The sequence below is a fragment of the Pinus tabuliformis genome, chromosome J, assembly GCF_031772625.1.
Source record: "Pinus tabuliformis cultivar Carrire ecotype Pingquan chromosome J, CPIR1, whole genome shotgun sequence".
NCBI classification, from domain to species: domain Eukaryota; kingdom Viridiplantae; phylum Streptophyta; class Pinopsida; order Pinales; family Pinaceae; genus Pinus; species Pinus tabuliformis.
The window spans coordinates 739,465,953-739,486,318 of record NC_142295.1 but is presented as its reverse complement, the minus strand read 5'-3'; the positions used below and the strand labels follow the sequence as shown (position 1 = coordinate 739,486,318).

The window sequence follows — 20,366 nt, the reverse complement described above, 5'->3', positions numbered from 1 at the left end:
AAGCAATTTTTTGCCATAGAAACATGTAGTAACCTTACCAAAACAAATTACTCAATTCTAACAACTATAAATTTAAGCAAGGATTTATCAATTTAATACACAGACATCTACCTTGTTTCCATGTTTGAAGTCGATCATGAGTTATTGTAGCTCCAAATTTGCTCCTCGATACCAAAATGACCAAACCATCCCCTCAAAACTGGGCACAACCTCGGGTACCCACCGCCAAAATACTTCAAAATTGATGTACTGTGACGGTGTGCCCAAAAACTTCAAAAAAAAAAAATCAAGGCTCAGTCCTCACTCTAGCTGTAACTCTCTGGAAAAATCCTCCTCTACCTCTTCCCGATATTATCCCGCTTTCTCTATGCATTACAACTTCTCCTTGTACTTTCCCGACGCCATCGTTTGTCAGGCCTTTTGTCTCCCTTGCCTTCCAGCACACAGAAATGTAGCTCAGTCATTTACCTTCTCCAAAGTTCTAAAGAGGCGGTCCAATTTTTATATGGTTATTGAATAATATATATGGATTTCTAAGAAAAGATTTTTTTTAAATTAACTTATCCTTCTATTAAAATTTTAATTTAGTTCTTATTTGTTTAATTTATACTTTTATTAAGTTTTTAATTCAACTCTTATTTTATAGTTTAATTTAATTTTATATTTTCATCAACTCTTATTTTATAGTTTAATTTAATTTTATATTTTAATCCACTCTTATTTTATAGTTTAATTTAATTTTATATTTTAATCAACTCTTATTTTATAGTTTAATTTAATTTTATATTTTAATCCACTCTTATTTTATAGTTTAATTTAATTTTATATTTTTATTAAAATATTTTAATTTAATTATTATTTATTTATTGTTTTATAAATTTAATTAATTTATAAAATTAATTTAGTTCACAATTTTGTATATTTATTTCATTATTAAGTAATGTAATTTAATTTTATATTTTTATTAAAATATTCTAATTTAATTATTATTTATTTATTGTTTTATAAATTTAATTAATTTATAAAATTAATTTAGTTCACAATTTTGTATATTTATTTTATTATTAAGTAATGTATTAATTATATTTTATAAAAGTGGTATAAATATTAAGTATCTTGTACTTTGGTGAGTTAGGTATTTATTTCACAAATCAATTCATTACTCTATACTTATCTAAGATGTGATAGTTGTAAATGTATGAAATATTATTAAATAAGATCTAAGAAATTAGTGAGGTAAGGAATATTATTTAATTGTTTATGCTGAGTTATGTTAATTTTTTTAAATATGTTAAATATTGTGAAAAAAAAATTAAACATTTTAGATAATTTAATTTATGATTTATTTATATTATGTACTAAATTATAAAATATTTTATAAAATATGATAAGTTCATAGTTAATAAGTTATAAAAATTAGTGATTTTTTTAAAATGTTATTATTAATATAGAAAAATAATAATTTAATTTATATTATTAATTTGTAAATATTTGACATTTATTATAAGAGATAAATTTATTTTACTATTTCATTTATACATATTATAGAGAGCTTAGTGTAAAGTTAACTTAATTTTTATAGAGCCGTATATTTTAGAGTAAAAAAAATATTGGTGAAATTAGATTACTCGTATCCATTCATGGATGGAATTTCATGGGTAAATTGTGTGACATGGTGATCTCATTATCAAATATGGTTAAAAGAAATGTTGTGTTAGTGAACAATTTTTTTGCACGTAGAGGCGCATTCTATAACCTAGTATGAGGGGATGTGTAAGTATGTCATGTATCCAATAAAATAATAATAAAATAAAAAAATTAATGTTGGGTCAAAACAAAAATGAAAATAACCATATAAATAAATAAAAACTACAATAAAAATCAACACAAAGAATAAAAAATACTACTCCAAAATATTTTAATATTTCTTTTAATTAAATATTTGAAAAATCAATATTTAAAAGGAAAAACCATATCTTATAAATATATTAAAATCTTTAGAGACATAAATATTTCCACATCAAAATTGTAATATTTTAAAATATTAATCTGTTGTAGTTTTATTATAAATTTCATTAACATACCACGTAAAAAATATCATTAAATCTAATATTAATATTAAATGTTTATTATTAGTATTAAATGTAATATTGATATTAATATATTATAATATTCATATTATTAGATTTAATAACTTTAGATTAATAATTTGAGGAAAGGTTTGCATCTCGAGGGATTTGATCCCTCTCGGTGCATGATATATCTGGAGTTAGATGGATCTAGGTTGGTGTTAAAATAATTGAAGACACCCAAATTGCACAAACCATCAACCTTGATGGGTGCTTTAGATTTGAAATTCTTACCATCCATACATTTACAACTATCACATCTTAGATATTTTCAAATAGAAAACTTTTCATGCTCTCAAGCTTGCATGTTTCTCAATGCTCATGGTAAGATATCTATACTAGCATCTCCCCAAAGTGAGGAAAAGGGAATGCCAAACTTAGAACATTATAAAATGTTTTCTTATAAGATTGTATCCCATGAGCAACATTAAAATGGAATATTAATCCTTTCCACACACATAGGAGAAAAGAATAACATGTGCAAATTATCAAGGTAAAAGTATTATCAATAGTTATTGGTTAACAAGTATTTGATGTAAAATTTGTTATCAAATAGAAATAGATTGCAATTCAACTTTTAATGAGATCACTAAATACTACTAAATATAGAACAATGAACCAAGTAAAAAAATCCATGTATAGAAGTATAATTACAATATAGGAGAATCTACTAGTTGGGTTGGGTGTTGTAATTATGAAATCAACAAAGAAAATAAGTGTGACTCTTCCTTTTATCATAGTGATACATAGGTTGTAACACCCCACCCCATGTTCACCCACTTTTACAAGCTCACCAAGGTAAACATGAGCTGAGAGTTACTATACATGACCTGACATCCAAGTTCTGATTATGGAAGTGGGGTACACATATCCAAACTTACTACAACATTCTAGGGACACATGATCACCCAAACATCCGATAAATCTCATTGGTGACCTTTCCCTGAACTGGAACCATTATTTTCACCCACTTTACCTCAGAGTTGCAGGCATACAGGCATCTGCATGCAACCAAAAGGCTCCAATCGCATACACAACTCACCCTCCATGTGGCTATAGGCAAAATTTTTGGGGCCTAAGAGTGCGACCAAAAACCCTGTTTTGAATTTTCAGGGCTAGCCTCGAGGCCAATTGCCTAGAATTCTATCATCCAAATATAGGAACCTCTAGAATCAATTTCCAAGCTCTAATCATGCTCAAACTTACAAAACACACAATAGTCATTTATGCAAACACTTTGTAAACAAAGTAATTATAGCTCATGAATGCCTATCTTCTCACTGATTCATTAAATCATCTGAGGATCATTAAGAAGTCTCACTTCCCTCTCTTACTAGTTGTACAAACACATGTTAGCTCATGCATTCAAATATATAACCAAGAGCTTGTCAAACCATGGAATAGAACCATAACAAGAGCACATCACATAATGATAAATATACCATGCTTATAACCAGCATTTAACTAGAAGGAAACCATGAAAAACTAGTCATATAATCATATACTAAACCAGAACTTGTGCTCATTTATCTCATTAAAGGATAACATATATTATCATATGAAAATGCCAACCAAATGGGGGACTTTCACATACCACCCGACCATAGATTGGGTTGAACCAACTCTTTCTTTCAACCCAATCACCCTCATACCATATTTCAAGCATGAATGTGGGATCACATGGGATAAACCAAAATAGAACCAACTAGGGCTTCTAGAGGCTAAACCTCCTCAACCGTCAACCACAGTGATTTCATCTAAACTAGTCCATAAATCACCAAAACCAAGCAAGCTTGGATGCCTCGGAATTTCTTCACCATACCCAAAAGAATTTTCCTATCTCCACCCACCTATCAAGGGTTTTAGGAGAAATGCCATCTCCACCTTTGACCCTTGGGAATTTTCCTAAGACCACCTCACCAGGATTTGAAATCCACCAGCCATCGAAAGCTTACTAAAACAAGGAACCCACTACGTCATGGATATCCAGGAAATGGCAAGGTAAGGCTGAAACTACTGTCAATCCAAGCAAATCCCATGCCAATGACAACAAACATAAATAATAAACCAAATTGCATGCGCCATGCATCAAATATTATCATGTTAAATCACACATGCACACTGTTACCTGCAAATCCAATGCTATTTTTTCCCTTACTTTTTGTTGTCCAAACTTCCTTTCATGCTTCCTTACTTTCCTTTGCTTTTCCTTTGCTTTCTTGATCCCTTGCTTGTTCTCTCTCTTGGAGTACAATTTCTTCCTTAGCAAAACTAAGTTGTCCCAAAGTTGAAACCTAATCAAAAGCTAATCAAAAGTTGTCAATTGTTTCTCATGTGCCTTTTTATCATTGATTTATAGTGTATCTTCCTTTCCTTTTCCTCTTTTCTTTCATTTTCCTTATTTTCTCTTTAATTTCCTTGCATGCGTATTATTGTCCCTTCATCTTCATTTTCCCCTATTTTCCTTTATTTCTTATATTAATTTCCATTTATTTCCTTTTTCCTCTTTCCAATGCCAATGCCAATTTCCATAGCCAGTAGTTAACTGCAAGTGACCCCAATGTGATGTTTTTCCCCTCATTTAACTTGGAATACGTGTCCCATGACCTTAATTTATTTTTTCCCTTTTACATGGAAATAGAACCAAAGGTTCTTACATACACAATATCCTTCATTTTTTTTATAGTTTTTTTAAGAAGAATGGTGGTGATATTTACACTCCTTTTATAGTAGTAGGGTGTGACATTGTCATGAAGGTAAAACCTTGACATTTAGTGTTTCCAATGCCAATGGTATACCTTCTTAAAGTCATTCCTTGATATTTGTGTATAACCAATGCCCAAATCATCTTAAAGGGGATTTTTTTTCTTGTTACTTCGTAATATGGGTGGAATTGGTACATGATTTGGTTGGGTTTGGTGATAAGCCTCCAAAATAGATAAATCATAAGGCCCATCAATCCACTATTAGGCACATAAAATAGTGTTTGACCCCATATTTTGTATTTAATGGTATATTTTCCTAGCTTGATGAATTCTTAGAGGATGATGTGGTTTTCATGCTTCATGTACAATAGCATGTTTTTTGTGCAAGATTTATAAAGATATTGAGTAGATTCTAAGGAACCTATCACTGGAGATATTCTAGAGACTTTCTCCCTGCAACAAAAAGATTCAAACTTGGTTGGCTCGAGGCATTTGAGCAATTTTTGTAGCATTGCAAATTCTGATGTACAAGGAAAATTTTTAGTCAATGGAAACAATTTCTCATTTCAAAATTTAGCTCGGTTCTTCTTCAAGGAATCTAAGCATCCTTGGGTTGGTCCCAACCAAGGAGTTTCAAAGCTCTCTTGTAATTTTGTTTCTATTATTTCAATGCTTTGCATTTTCCTTCTTTACCTTTTGAATTAACATTTTTTGAAATTATTGTTTGATAGCTTTGTGCTTGGTGAAGTAGGTAGTTTTATGAGCTAACCTTTTTTGTAGGTAATTTATATAATTTTTCAACCATTTAGATCATTCATATCACTTATCGTTACAACTTTAATAATTTTTACGTTTCATTTCATTTTTTGTTGCAATTTATGCAATCTTATATTTTATTGTTTAGCTGAGACTATGGATAGAGAGGGTAAACAGAGCTTGGTTTTGTAATAATAGTTCTTATATTTAATTGTCCCATGCCTTTAATCGATAAATAAAACCATTTTCCATCATTCCTCCCCCACCTCCCCCGGCTTCCTCACCTTTGTCTTGCTAGTCTCTTCCTCAATCAAAACAAGGAATCATGCAGCAATATGTAAATAGTCTATTTTCTTTGCCTAGTTCAGCAATAAACTATTGCTTTAGTATCTTGATTGTATTAGAACATGAATAGGATGTTGAGGATGGAGTTTAGAAGAGTAGAAATATCATGAAGTTACCTTTAGATTCTTTTATTGTATACTTTTTGAGTGTTGTTTTTATTTTCTGCAAAATAGGTTCCAAGTTTTTTTTCTAGGTCCTTTATTTCCAAGCAAAGTTTTCTTTCCATTTCTTGCAATCACCATTACTTTTTCAACTTCACGTTCATATATAATAGTTATCCCAACATTTTAATTGGATTTCTATTCATCTAGGCTACACTCCAATGTCTCTCGCCTACATAAGGATTAGAAAAGGAAAAAGATAGTTATTGTTGCACATATATTGTCAACCCATCTTAATTGTATACAAACCTGAGGTTGATAATTAAAGTTGAGACTCATAGAGTTGTACCATTGTTGCTGCAATACTGAGGGCCATCACTTTTTAGCATCGTTCAGGGATGTGTCAAGGCATTCACTGCCTTTTTCTTTGATTGATTCACTCTCTTTCCTCATTTTGTATTCTATAAACAAAAAAATATTTATTTTTTTAGAAAATACAAAAAAAGGAAATTTTTTCTTCTTTTATGCCTTTCAAAATTAGGGAAAAGAAAGTATTTTTCTTTTATCAAAATCCCCCACTTCTACTAGCATCCAATCCTTTTCAGCTGACTTTGAGCCTCTTTCCCTCTCCACGAGTACCTTTGAGGCCCTTTTAGGTGAGCAAGCAAGGATCTTTGAGGAGCTTGCAAGAGGAGAAAATACTACCACTATGGTTGAATTAATACAACTTGAAGCATTTGCATTCCCCATTAGAGAGATAGATGGAGAAGAATAAATGAAAAATATCAACCCATCTATACTTCCACACATCTATGGCCTAATCTCAAAAGATCCTAATAGCTTTATGTTCAAGTTTGTTACTGTGTGCAGAACTTATGACTTCACCATAGATGAGAAAAAGCTCAAGATCTTTCCTTCCACCCTAAAGGATGCAGCTCTCTGGTGTTTCATGAGCCTCAAAGGTATTACCACTTGGGACCAAATGCAGCAAAATTTTGACGATAAGTATCGATATTATTGTAGAGCAAGGGAGACCAAGGATGATATTTTAAGAATGTCTCAAGGGGAAAATGATTCCTTAGAGGACCATGAGGAAAAGTTTCATCTAAGTTGTATAAGGGTACACAATAGCATGCAAGCTCAGTAAGGATGAAGAGTCTTCAAAAGAAAATCAGACCATGTATAATTCCATGATTGACACCCTTCTTTACTTAACATCTTCAAGACCAGATATCATGCAACCAGCAGGACTGGTGGGAAGATTTCAGTCAAACCAAAAAGAAACTCTTGAAAGAAATTATATATATATATATATATATAGAGAGAGAGAGAGAGAGAGAGAGAGAGAGAGAGAGAGAGAGAGAGAGAGAGAGAGAGAGAGAGAGAGAGAGAGAGAGAGAGAGAGAGAGAACACCATAAATTTTGGCTTGTGGTATCCAAAGGGCACCTATATTACTCTTAGATCTTATACAAATGCATATTAGGCTAGTAGTGTTGATCATACTAAAGAGCACCACTAGGGGGCCTTCTTCTTAGGCAGTTGTCTAGTATCCTCACTCAAAAAGAAACAAACCTCCATTTCTATATCCATAGATAAGGAAGAATGCATTGCAACAACATCATATTACTCAAGGATCCTCAAGAAAATGGTGATCAACATTGCCCATAACATGTGATAATACTAGTGCTATCAATATCTATAAAAATATTATTATGCATTCTAAAACAAAGCACATTCTTATCAAATACCACTTTCTCAAAGAACAAGTTACTAATCAAAATGCTAGATTAGAATAAATTCCAACAAAAGATCAAATTGTAGACATTCTTACTAAACCTCTACCTAGAGAAACTTTTGAATATCTTAGAAAAAAGAAGGGTGTAATTTCTTCCTCACAAGGGGGAGTGGTCCACTATTTTTAGCCAAGAAGAATTTTGGTGATAGGGTGAGTTCAAGGAGAAAGTATGAATTAGCACAGGGGAGTATAAGCTCTTTTCCATTAATGTCGAGGTGGGTGAATAAGAAGACATCAAAATAAGAACAATAAACAAGCACATAGGGGGAGTCTATCACAATAGACCGTCAATGACTAGTAGATGTCTAGTGGTGTTTGTATCAATGCCAAAGGGAGATATTGTTGCACATACGTTGTCATTGATTTCAACTACAATTTCTTTGATATTACAGTAAAGGAGCATTATGAATAACATGTTGTCAAAGTCGTAATTTGGATAGCATATCTATGAAGGCACTTCTTCTCCAGCTCCCTAGTACAAATGAGAATGAAAGTTGTGTATTTGAATATTCTGCTCCAAAACCTTTCCATCTATATATGGAAATTTTCCTAACTCCCATAGAATTAAGCGAAAACGGGGTTCGAAGTGGACATGACAAAATGGGTGATAAAAGAAAAAGTTGTCCAATTAGATTAGGCTAAGTGGGAAAATCAACAATAGGAGGGAGACCAAGTTCTTAATGGTAAGATAGCCCCATAGTGGAAACCATCATGGCTTACCAACCAAGTGGTAGTATGTGATTAGTTTTGGGCCCCCTTGCTCTATACCAAAACAAGGAAGCGCCCCTGCTCTGCCCCCTTCCCCCTCCAATACCAATGGTTTCTTAGATGAATGTTACACACGAGAACCTCATTACTTTAACACCAAAAACTCAAAACACAAGCTCAAGATGGATTGCAAGCAGTGAACCAACAAGATGTTGGGCACAAAACTCGGTAGCAAGGATCTTCATGGTAATCTCTTGCAGGCTAAGATTCCATCATCCATCAGACCACGAAACCAAATTTCAGGATGGCAGCACAATTGTAGAAGTCTAGATCTGATTACCACCATCGAATTGAGGAAACAAATCTCAAGAGAGCAGCACAACTAAAAAACGGAGTTCTAATACCTGACACATGTGGCAAGAGAGGTGGGTCAAATGACATGGATACCAAGGAGGAATGTAAGTGACATAGAATATTGAGGTGGTGACATGTGGCCCGTGGCCTTCGGTGAGTGTTGCGTAAGGAAGACTCAAATTCTTGGATATCATAAGCTTGTACTTTAAGAATTTGGTCTTGTCAAGTGGTCCACACACCCAGTTGTGTGAGATAATGTTGAAGCCCTTGAAGTTGGAGTAAAAAGTAATCCAGGAAGACAAATTATCTGAATGTCCAATAACTTGTTACACACAAGTGGACCTATATCCATATTCAGTGAATCATTTGTTTAAACAGAGTCACAACATGTGGTTTCATGTACTTAAAGCTAGGCCCCCAAGGATCCAAGGAGTTGTTGTTCTGAGTCTTATCTAGGTCATCCAGACTATATTTCTAGTAGAAGACATGAAAGTAATGCTCCAGGTTTTATGGATGGTCCTCCATGGAATGTCATCTTTGCCAAGTTTTGTCGATTTAGTAAAGTATAAATAAGCTAGAGAAGGTTGGTGTATTGGGTGTGAATTGTTGATACAAGAAATTAGTTGGTAATATAGTGAACTATCATTTGTTTAGTTTGGTCTTTTGAAGAGAAAGAAAGGCAGAGGAGAAAAAAGAAGTTCAATGTAACATAAAATTAAAGGAGCCTAAGAAATGAATTCCATGGAAGATGTGTGGTTGAGGAAAAAATCATAAGTCAAATTCAAGGAATACATGTGAAGATATTCAACTCAAGTGTTGTTGAACACTATGAAATCCATTATGTAGGTCTAGAATAGAGAAGTATCATATAAGGACTTTAGATAAAAAAAGAGCTCAATATATAGAGAAGGAATTGATATGCAGAAGCAAAGGAGAGCTTGAGGAGAGACAAATTGGATTAGAAATCAAGAAATTGTATAAACAAGAAACCTTGCGAATCTAAGTTTGAAAATGTTATGAAAAAGGGACTTAACATGAAGCTCAAGTTAGTGCCTACATTTCTGAGAGGACTGGTGTCTCTTTCTAATTGGCACTAATAAAGCATTTTAGGTTAGGGTTTGCATTTCTCATGGGATTGGTGTCTGCTTCTGGTTGGTTCCAGTAAAATATTTCAATGGGTTGGTTCCCCCTTGTGGTTGGCACCAATAAATCAATGTAATAGTAGGTTGGTGCCTACAAAATAATTCAATAATAAAAAACGTTTTATACACACAAAATCATTAATATATACGATGTGTTCTTATGCTATTGATGTGATTGGCTTTATATATGCATTGAAGTGGTTTATTGGTTAAAAATTAGCATTATATTGATTCACCCCCTCCCCTCTTGATATAACCATATTTCCAATAGAGAAATAAAAAAAGAGAAGAGAGAAAGACAAGGAAAGAAAGTATAGGAAAAGAGAAATATAAAGAAAAGGAAAGAAGGTGATTTAGTCAAGGAGAAAAGTGGATAATGGTGACAAGACAAGATAGGTAAGCCTTGGTAGTTACATGGAATTTCCTCAAGTGCCAACTAGACATAGAAGTCATGTCAATACTGCATTAGCGAGCCACATTAGAAAAGAAGCATATCATTTTCTTATATTTTTTAGTCATAAACTTCAAGAGGATTTTTTAGGCCATAAATAGTATCTTTTGATGCCATAAAATAAGAAATTTAGGTGTATCAATGGTACATATAGTATCTATATCTTGAATGAAAGATATGAGTGAGAACCTTCTAAAAAGATATTTTCAGTGAAAAATGAAGATAGTATATGAAAGTTGCACTAGAAATGGTATAGAATATAAATAAAGCACCAATTCACTCCCATGAGGCATAACTCCTTGCTCAAAGCTTGGAATGGAGCGTCAAAGTAGACAATGGAAGATATTAGATACACAAGCCTAACCATGGAAACAAATTTGAGATCTATGCATACAAATTCTCAAGAAAATATGAAAAAGTTTCATGTAACATTATATCGAGAAATTTGAAAAATAGCACAAACTTCAATAGACCACCACTTTTAGCTCAGATCTCATATCTCAACAAATGAGTAGTTAATAAAAATATAATGAATAGTAGAATCCAATTATATGCCCAAAATTATGAATTGGGTAGTAAATTTTCTCAATAAATTTAAAGAAGGCCAATGGTTTCCTACAAGAGTATAAATCTACATGATCTATACATTACAAAGTCTTATTTAAATTTGGTTTTGTTGAAACACTAACAACATTTTTGTATCCCCGGATGCGGGTGGCATTGTGATATTTAATGGCGAGCCACATGCTGACCATGGGCTGCCACGTGATGGCGCTCCATCTTTAAATGCTGCAAGCCGCCGAAACTTCACAACGGCAGCGGCCTCTGAGCATCCTTAATGGAGCCGAGGGAAGGAATGGCCGTCATGCGAGGCGCATTCAATGCTGGTCATCTCATTCGAAATGCTATGCGGTTTAAGTATGTGGTCTGCGTGGGGAAGGGAGCTCATTCTGGCAAGGGGAATTCACAGAGCGTTGAGGGATTTTGCTGTGAGCTGGAGGCCGAGAGAAGGGCGGAGGTCTATATCATACATGCGCTCCCTGGAATGGTCAGTCGTCTATTTATACTGCTCTGTCTCCAATTGGGGATTGCACGTTGTGGGGAGGGCGCAGTTGAACGAAACAAAGGTTTGGTGGCTATTATGGTGCGGGAGAGGATGCCTTGTCGCAGAGGACCAGGGCGTGGAGAATCATCTCGCCCCCCAGCTGCTGATATTCATCATCACTATTGTTGTTGTTATTGCTACCGAAGGATGGGAGCCACCCCTATCCCGGCCTGTCAAGTCATGGAAGTGGGCAGCTCCAGTGGAGGGGAGCCCAAGCTACCTGCATTCGGCTCTGTTATATTCACTTTGGGAGGCTCTGGGGATAATCCAGGCATCAACGCACACATCTCTGTGCTTTTCACTCGAATTCAGGAGGAGAACGCAGAAGAATCATCTCTGGTCCTGGTGGAAGACAACAATGCACGGGGTAAGGGTAAGCTCCCAATGGGGGAGACGTCTATTGAAGCAGAAGGCTCTGCAAGGGGTCGCGGGAAGTTCCCAGTGGAGGAACCGGCGAGTGAGGAGAGCAATTCCGGGACAGACCGCTCTCAATTCTCCAACCAGCATCGAGCTCCTGCGCATCCAGAACCAGAGCACACTCCGACGGCGATGGAAGAAGAGCCAGAGGATTAGCTCTGAAGGTGGCCCTGGGTTTTTTGCCTTCCTCTCTCATCTCTGGTTTCGGGGTAGGAACAATCTCAATTTCCTGTTTTTACTTGGTCGTCTGTGCTTTTTGTGGCAAGTCACTGTTTGCAGTCTCCACCTTTGTAGTGGGGGCGATGTCTCTTGTTGGGCGGAACTCCTTCATGAGTGCCGGGTTTTTTGTATGTCCTTAGTTTTGAATCCGGTGTCCATAGTCTATCTGGGTTGTAGGTATCTGTGGAATTGCCCCTGCGTGGGTTGTTATGGAACTATTCTAGAAACGCTTAGTATTTTAAATTTTGATCTCTGTGAGCTCATAGCCCTGCGCGGCAATGGAACTAGTCTTGAATATGCAGCTCATGAGCTGCAGTTGGCCTTGGGCAGCCAGTTTCTCTGAATGTAAAGTTATCTGTATATATTAATAGAAAAGTAGTTAATCTTGCTGAGAAAAAAAAACAACATTTTTGTATGGACATTACAAAATTGAACTACCACCATAATAGATTAGGTTTGACATAAGTATCAAGGAAATGGAATATGCTTAAAAGGTCCTATAGCCATGAAGAAGAAGTTAGAGGAAGGAATACTAACATGGGTAATACTAAAATGGAATCAAATGGACATAGAGAGGGTGAATCAGAGGATAGAGAACAAGAGGATGCCACAAGGATTTTGAAGATGGAGATGCTCAATTATAGGGATGATAATGAAAGATTGATAGGCCAAGAAGATAAGAATCATATTAACACTTAGATGATGCAAAGTCTAAATCATTTTTATAAGTAGACAAATAAGGGATCAGATTCAAGGCATGAAGAGGAACATAAATATCAGGTCAAGAAGGAGGATTCCAAAGGTTCAACCCATTCTAGGAGTTCAAGTAGGAATCAACAACGCTAACTGAAATATTCAACCAAGAGGGATTATGTTTCCTCATACACTAAAAGTATCCTAAGCATATCATCAGTTAGATATTGGAGAAGGAGGTATGAAAGGAACGACTTGCAAGGAGAGCTTAGGAAGAGTAATCCTTCTACTTTTGATGGTGATCACAAGAAGGGTGAAGAAGTTGAATTTTGGTTGTTGGGAATGAGTATGTAACTTCAACTACATAATTACTCATCCAATTTGAAGGCCATAATTGTAATTCATCATTTTCAAGATAAAGGATCAACATGGATATCAAATCAAACAAGTCAAGTACTCGGATGAGAATAGGATCTAATGAAAGAATTCAAGAGATATTTTCAAAAAAAAAGTGTCCAAATATTGTTATGATAGGAAGATGCAAGAGTTTTTTGAACTAAATCTTGGGAGCATGACAATGCAAGAAGACAAGAGAAAATTCCTTGAGTTGCTAAGGTATGTTATCTATATCAAAGATGATAAGGTTAAGACCTAAAGATCCCTAATACTTTTTATAGTGATAAGATTAATTTTGATGACTCAAGACCTTGATGGGAGCTATGTTGGCATTGATGATGCAGGTGTTGTGTTTTAGTGATTGATGGTTGGCATTGATGTCAACCTAGGCATGTGTTGCAGTTGGATTGAGTGTGCAGATGATTTTGTTGCAAGTAGATGTACTCTTTGATGGATGGGCTTACATATGTACTCTTTGATGATGTACATTAGATTGTTGGCATTGATGATGTAGGTGTTGATGGTTGGCATTGATGTCAACTTGGGCATGTGTTGTAGTTGGCTTGAGTTTGTAGATGATTTTGTTACAGGAAGATGTACTCTTTGATGGATGGGCTTCTGCTATTACCATGGTAAGGCATCCTTGGTATGGACTTAACCATGGTATGTACCAGTGGTATTGAGCTTGCAGATTACCATGTTACAAGGGTCTGTGGTATTGGCTTAACCATGGTATGTACCCTTGGCATTGACTGGAATTTACTATGGTACTAGTGTCCATGGAGTTGGGATAACCATGGTATTTTCCCAAGGTATTGATTGGAGATTATTGATGATATTTTGACTTATATTCTTGTGGCTTGATATTCTGAGTTTATTGATTAATGGTATGAGTGTATGGGTGGAGTGAGTAAGTGCTACAATATTTTTGCATAGTTAATTATACATTTGTAGAAAAGTTTAGTGTGTGCAAATCAGATCAGATTAGAGATGTTGTTGGGTTTCTCATGGTGAGAAAGTTTGAGAGCCCACTTTGAAAATTCATGAAATTTGGTTTGCATGGAGGTGTTGATGGCATTAAGGCTCATAGTAAACAATGTGTAGATAAGGTGTGTGCCTTCTAGCATACAGATCAAAATGGGAAGCAAATTTCTCCATAGTCTAGTAATGTTGGGTGAGGATCATTGGTCGTGATGAATTCTAGTGAATGAGTGTTCTTGGAGTTATGTGAGAAGAGTCTTTCTATTTGATGTTGCTATCAGAATGTCTATCTTCCAGCTACTGGATGGTAGTTCCTCTATGTAAAAGTTGTTCAACTATTAATAGAAGATTTGAGCAACAACAACACTGGGTGGTTTTTTTTCCTTAGAGGGGGTTTTCCAAGAGAACCAATTGTATTCTATTATGTGCATGCATTGATATTGTTTATGGTGTTTTATGTTGATTTTACATTCCTTTATCTACTGATGTCTTGTTGGTTTCATAAGTTTTGTTGATGGAATTACGGAATCTTGTACTTTGGGAAAAAGAAATATAATTTATATAATTACAGTCACTATTGATTCACCCCTCTCAGTAGTGAATCCATTTTCAACAATTGGTATCAACATGGTTCTCCCAGTGAAGCTTGATATCTTAAGGGCATATGGTGGGACCATGGCCAAAAACAAGAGGAAACAATATAAGAAGAAGAAGTGTTGCAAACAATTAAAAAATGTTGCAAAATCTAGAGAACCTCTTCTACTAGTGAAAGGTATGGAAAACAACATTTTTAGTCATGATTATTTTATTTCTCATTTCCAGTCTAATGATGATGATTTTGGGGTTATTGAAGAAATTGATAATCAGATTTTTGAATTTGATTCCTTAAGAGATGACAAAAAAAATCTCAAGCAAGGTTAATTAAAAGTTGATGGTTGAAAAATAAATATTTGAATAAATTACTCCAAATTCTTGAGGAAAGAGAGTTTGTTCTCAAAGAAGAAAATTCTAATCTAAAAACCTAGTTGCAGAAGACAAGGAAGATTGGATTTTCAAGTTAAAGGAACAGATAGAAATTTGCAGAAAAAGAAGAAAGCAGATCAAGCCAAAAGGGGAAAATGAGGCTAAAGTAGAAATTTGCAGTAGTTCTGAAGGAATTCGCCACCAAAAACAAAATCCAAAGGATGTGTTAAAGAAAGATATGAGAAACATTAGATGTTTTAACTATCATAAATTAGGTCATATTTGGGTGAATTGTAGGAGCATGCAGCTTAACAAGGTCATATTTGGGTGAATTGTAGGAGCATGCAGCTTAACAAGAAATCAAATGAAAAGGAACATCATGGGATTTCACCTTTGGCAAGGTACAAAAATTCATTTCATGGTTATTGTTTTTCATATAATGACTTTGGGCATAAAGCTATTGGCTGTAGTTTTCATGGTACAATTAGAAAAAGGCACACCAACAAAATATTTGAGTAGTTTATGCCTTTTATTGGGCACATTACATGTTTTATCTGCAATAATGTTAGCCATAGAGCCAAATATTGTTTACTGCCTATGGCTTTTAAAGGTTCTTGTCAACAAAGAAAAATCTAGAAAAAGAAAAACAAACCAGAAGAAGGTCTGAATAAAAAGCAGTACATTAGAGTTTGGAGAAAGAAAGGCTAAAAGTATTGAGTCTACTCTGGCCTTAGGGGGAGCATGAAGCAAAAAGTAAAAGCTAAAAATATTGAGTCACTCTGGCATTAGGGGGAGCATGAAGCAAAAAGTATGTTTTCTCAGGGGGATCTCCTCCAAAATGTTTTGTTTGGATGTAAAGTTTGAGAATTGATTTTATCTTCTTATCAATTTTTTTTATGATCTAGCTTATGTTTTAATCTGCACATGGAATGATGGAGATTTGCGTGCACAGAACACAAAATCGATGATCAGCTCTTGAGAATTAAAAAAAAAATCCAATGAAAATCGACAAGTAAATGCAGTAAACCCCGCCTCCATTAATAGCGGATGGGTTCTAAATAAATGAAGGATTATCGTTCACAATCCACAAGCTGTGTAAATGGCCTTGCACGCCTGCCTCAATAGGTATCTGAATATGCATGCCATGCAAGGGTTGAATTGGATAGGCGATTCACAATAAATTTTCTTAATCAAGGATTAGAATGGTGATGATGGGATCTGTGTGTGATGTGCGTTGGAGGAAGATCATAAAAGGTGGTTTGGGTCTGCTAAGTGTTGAATTAAAAAAAAAAAAAATCTCATTATGGTAATGAATTTTACTGTTTGAATATTTCTATTTAAAGTCTGTTGATTTGGTCTATTGTTATGGTTGACTTGGCTGCTAATTTTTGGTAAATATGAATGTGTTGATCGATATGGTCTCAAATTAATATTGGATTCGACTATCCTTAACAATTTGTTGATTTGATCATTTATCTGGCCTGAACGCATTTAATAATAGGTTGTGGTGCAAGTGCGTTTAATTTAATTCTCTGGTGTATGCACAGTGACGACACCAATTTCTCGTCCCCGTAGCTCAATGCCAAAGTCGGCTCCTTTCGACCCTTCTGTGCACAGATATCTATTGATCACCAACGAGCAGCTAGTTTCTCCACTGATTTACCTCAAAAATCAAATTGGCTAAATATAGTTCAGAAAATGGCTTGCATGCAGGTTAGATTGTGGACGATAGAATGAGTTGAGCATATATTCTCTAATTAAAATTCGATCGAGTGAGAAAGCTTTTCGATTTGGTTCATTGGAATAGTGAAGCGATGATCTGGTATTGTCAGCGTGATGGTCAACATCATGGGTATCATGAGTAGAGGTCAAGGCATTCTGAGTCATGCGAGGTCTAGCCCGATCTATTGAGTGATGGTCTCCAAACCAGAGAAATTGTGTGTAATATTTGAGCTCCAAACCAGAGCAATGGGATGCAAGAAGCCGAAGGTTTCTTATACAATTCTAAAGGTGGAATAAATAGGGTTTTGGTGCAGTGGTGATTTGGTAGAAGGCGCATATAGCAATGCGTAGGATCTAGTATTTTCATTTTGTGCAAAGGATGAGAAAATAAGTCAGATCTTGCATCAAATCGCTCGCTTGAAGGAAGCGATCAATGGTCGCCTTTGTTTCTTGTATATATAGAACAAGTTTGCGAAGACTAGTGTAACTCGATGATGAATCATAGGAGAACATTTTCTTGGTTATGGTGACATGCATAGTTGTAGAATCCATCTACATTCTGGAGAAGATGCATTCTAGAGGTTATGTTCATGGCAATGTAAAACCTGAAAATTTCCTGCTTGGTCAACCTAGGACACTAGATGAAAATAGATTGTTCCTCATTGACCTTGGATTAGCAACTAAATGGCGGGATAGCAGCAGTAATCAACCTAAACATGTAGACTATGACCAAAGGCCAGATGTCTTCAGGGGAACCGTTCGATATGCTAGTGTGCATGCGGGAGAGATGATTTCGAGTCTCTTGCTTATACTCTAATATTTCTCCTGCGAGGAAGATTACCATGGTGACAACAAAGGCTTCCTTGTTTGAAAGAAAAAATCTCTACTTCTCGAGTGACGCTCTGTTGTTATTTCCCTCAGCCATTCAAGCAATTCCTCAAATTTGTAATAAATATGAAATTTGATGAGGAGCCCAACTATTCAAAATTAATTTCATTGTTTGATGGTATAATTGGTACGAATCCAGTTGTTAGACCAATAATCACATATGGGGATCAAAATTTTATCCAAAACCTAGGCAGGTTGTCAATGAGAGGATTCTGATTAGCAAAAAATTAATAGCACAGGGTTGGCTTCATGGCTTAGTCGCTTAATATTGCCTCGGATATTATTATTTTTTGTCTTGATTAAATAACTTTACTCCTCATATTGATGATACATGTAATTTACTTGAAACCTGTGGGCAACCATACACATGGAAAACACGTGAGAAATAATAATGTTATTGAAAATCTGCCAAGATTTCTAAAGCTTGGCCTCTTTTTTCTTGCAGATGAAAAGGCCAAGAATTTGATGCCAGCAAAGTTAGAGACTCGTTCATGTGTCTTGATGTTCGGAAAGAGTAGAGTCGTTGAAGGAAGAACTTGAAATGTTTATTTCGTTTTCTTTCATTTTATCCTTTCAATTCTCAGCCATGGGAGATGTATTGGTGTCAAAACATTTTAATTGTATTTTTGAGGTTTTTTTAGTGTGAGTGAGAAAGGGGGTTGAGTAGGGCATGCATATAAAAAAATTTATGCAACTATTGTTATGTATAATTTTCTATCATATAAGCATGTTTTAGTGCAAATTTGTTCTTGGTTGTGCTGGAGCATGTCATTTGAATTCTACATCCTTGTAAAATGCTTATGTAGCCTTGTTACTATTGTTCAAATATTCTGCTCATGTCATGTCAAGTCATTGGTGATAAGCATGTAGATTCATATGTTGGTCATATGTTATTATTACAACCGTATAAATGTTTATAATATTTGGTCAAGAGCCAGTTCTCTAGTTCATAAGGTGTATCCTTGAGCAAGAAGGTGTTAATTGCACATTGTTGGTGATGATGCTCAGGGGAGCATGTTTGTTGTGTGGTTGTTGATCCGCTATGATGTTGAGTTGTTGCTTTGGTTGATAGTGATGTTGATGTGGTTGGAGTTGTTGGTTATATTTGTTGGTGTTGTTTATGATGTGTTGTTTCTTTGTTGGATGTTGCTACGAGGAGAGAGTGATTTGAGTGATGCTTATGATGTATTGTTGATGGATATGGGTTGTTGGTGTTGTGAGGAGTGTATTGTTTGTTGTTGCATTGTGATTTGACCCAAATAGTGTTCAAGGGGAGTTATTGATGATCAATAGAGTTATGATATCATGCTCTTTTTGCCATTAATATCAAAAGGCTAGTGTCTAGGGTTGCCATCAATGCTAAGGGGAGAGATTATTGGCATTGATGATGTGTTGCAGAGCCATTGATGATGAAAGTGTTGTGTTACGGTGGTTGATGGTTGGCATTAATGTCAACCTTGACATCTGTTACAGTTGACTTGAGTGTGTAGATGATTGTGTTGCAGGTAGATGTACTCTTTGATGGATGGGCTTACATATGTACTCTTTGATGATGTATAGGAGATTGTTGGCATTGGTGATGTGTTGCAGAGGCATTGATGATGCAATTGTTGTGTTGCAGTGGTTGATGGTTGGCATTGATGTCAACTTGGGCATGTGTTGCAGTTGGCTTGAGTGTGCAGATGATTGTGTTGAAGGTATATGTACTCTTTGATGGATGGGCTTACGGATGTACTCTTTGAAAAATATACTCTTATGTTATAGGTTTGGGTGATGTTATTACCATGGTACAAGTATCCTTGGTATCATCTTAACCATGGTATGTACTCATAGTATTGAGCTTGCATATTACCATGGTACAAGGGTCTGTGGTATTAGCTTAACCATGGTATGTACCAGTGGTATTAACCTAGAATTTACTATGGTACACGTGTACATGGTGTTGGGATAACCATGGTATTTTCCCAAGGTATTGATTAGAGATTATTGACGATATTTTGAATTATATTCTTGTGGATTAATTTGGTGAGTTGATTGATTAGTTGTGTGAGTGTATGGGTGGAGTGACTGAGTACTACAATAACTTTTTATAGTTAATTATCCATTTGTAGCTGAGTTTAGTGTGTGAAGATCATATCTTATTATTCAGATTAGAGATGTTGTTGGGTTTCTCATGGTGAGAAAGTTTGAGAGCCCAGTTTGAAAATGCATGAAATATGGTTCGCATGGAGGTGTTGAGGGAATTGAGGCTCATAGTAAACAGTGTGTAGATAAGGTGGGTGCCTTATAGAAGATAGCCTAGAATAGGAAGCAGATTTCTACAGAGTCCAATAGTGCTGGGCCAGGCTCGTTGGTCATGGTGGCTTCCAACTAATGGGTGTTTGTGGAGTCATGTGAGAAGAGTCCTTTTGTTTGATGTTGCTAGCATACTGTCTTAGTAGCGGATTCTTCCACCTACCGGATGGTAGTTCCTCTATGTAAAATTTGTTCAGCTA

General features: G+C 35.2%; 1 pseudogene; it reads right to left on the bottom strand.

The window, feature by feature from the left end:
* Positions 1-12,466: 12,466 nt before the first annotated feature.
* LOC149228839 (uncharacterized) overlaps positions 12,467-20,366 on the bottom strand; it is a 178,299-nt pseudogene continuing 170,399 nt past the window's right edge.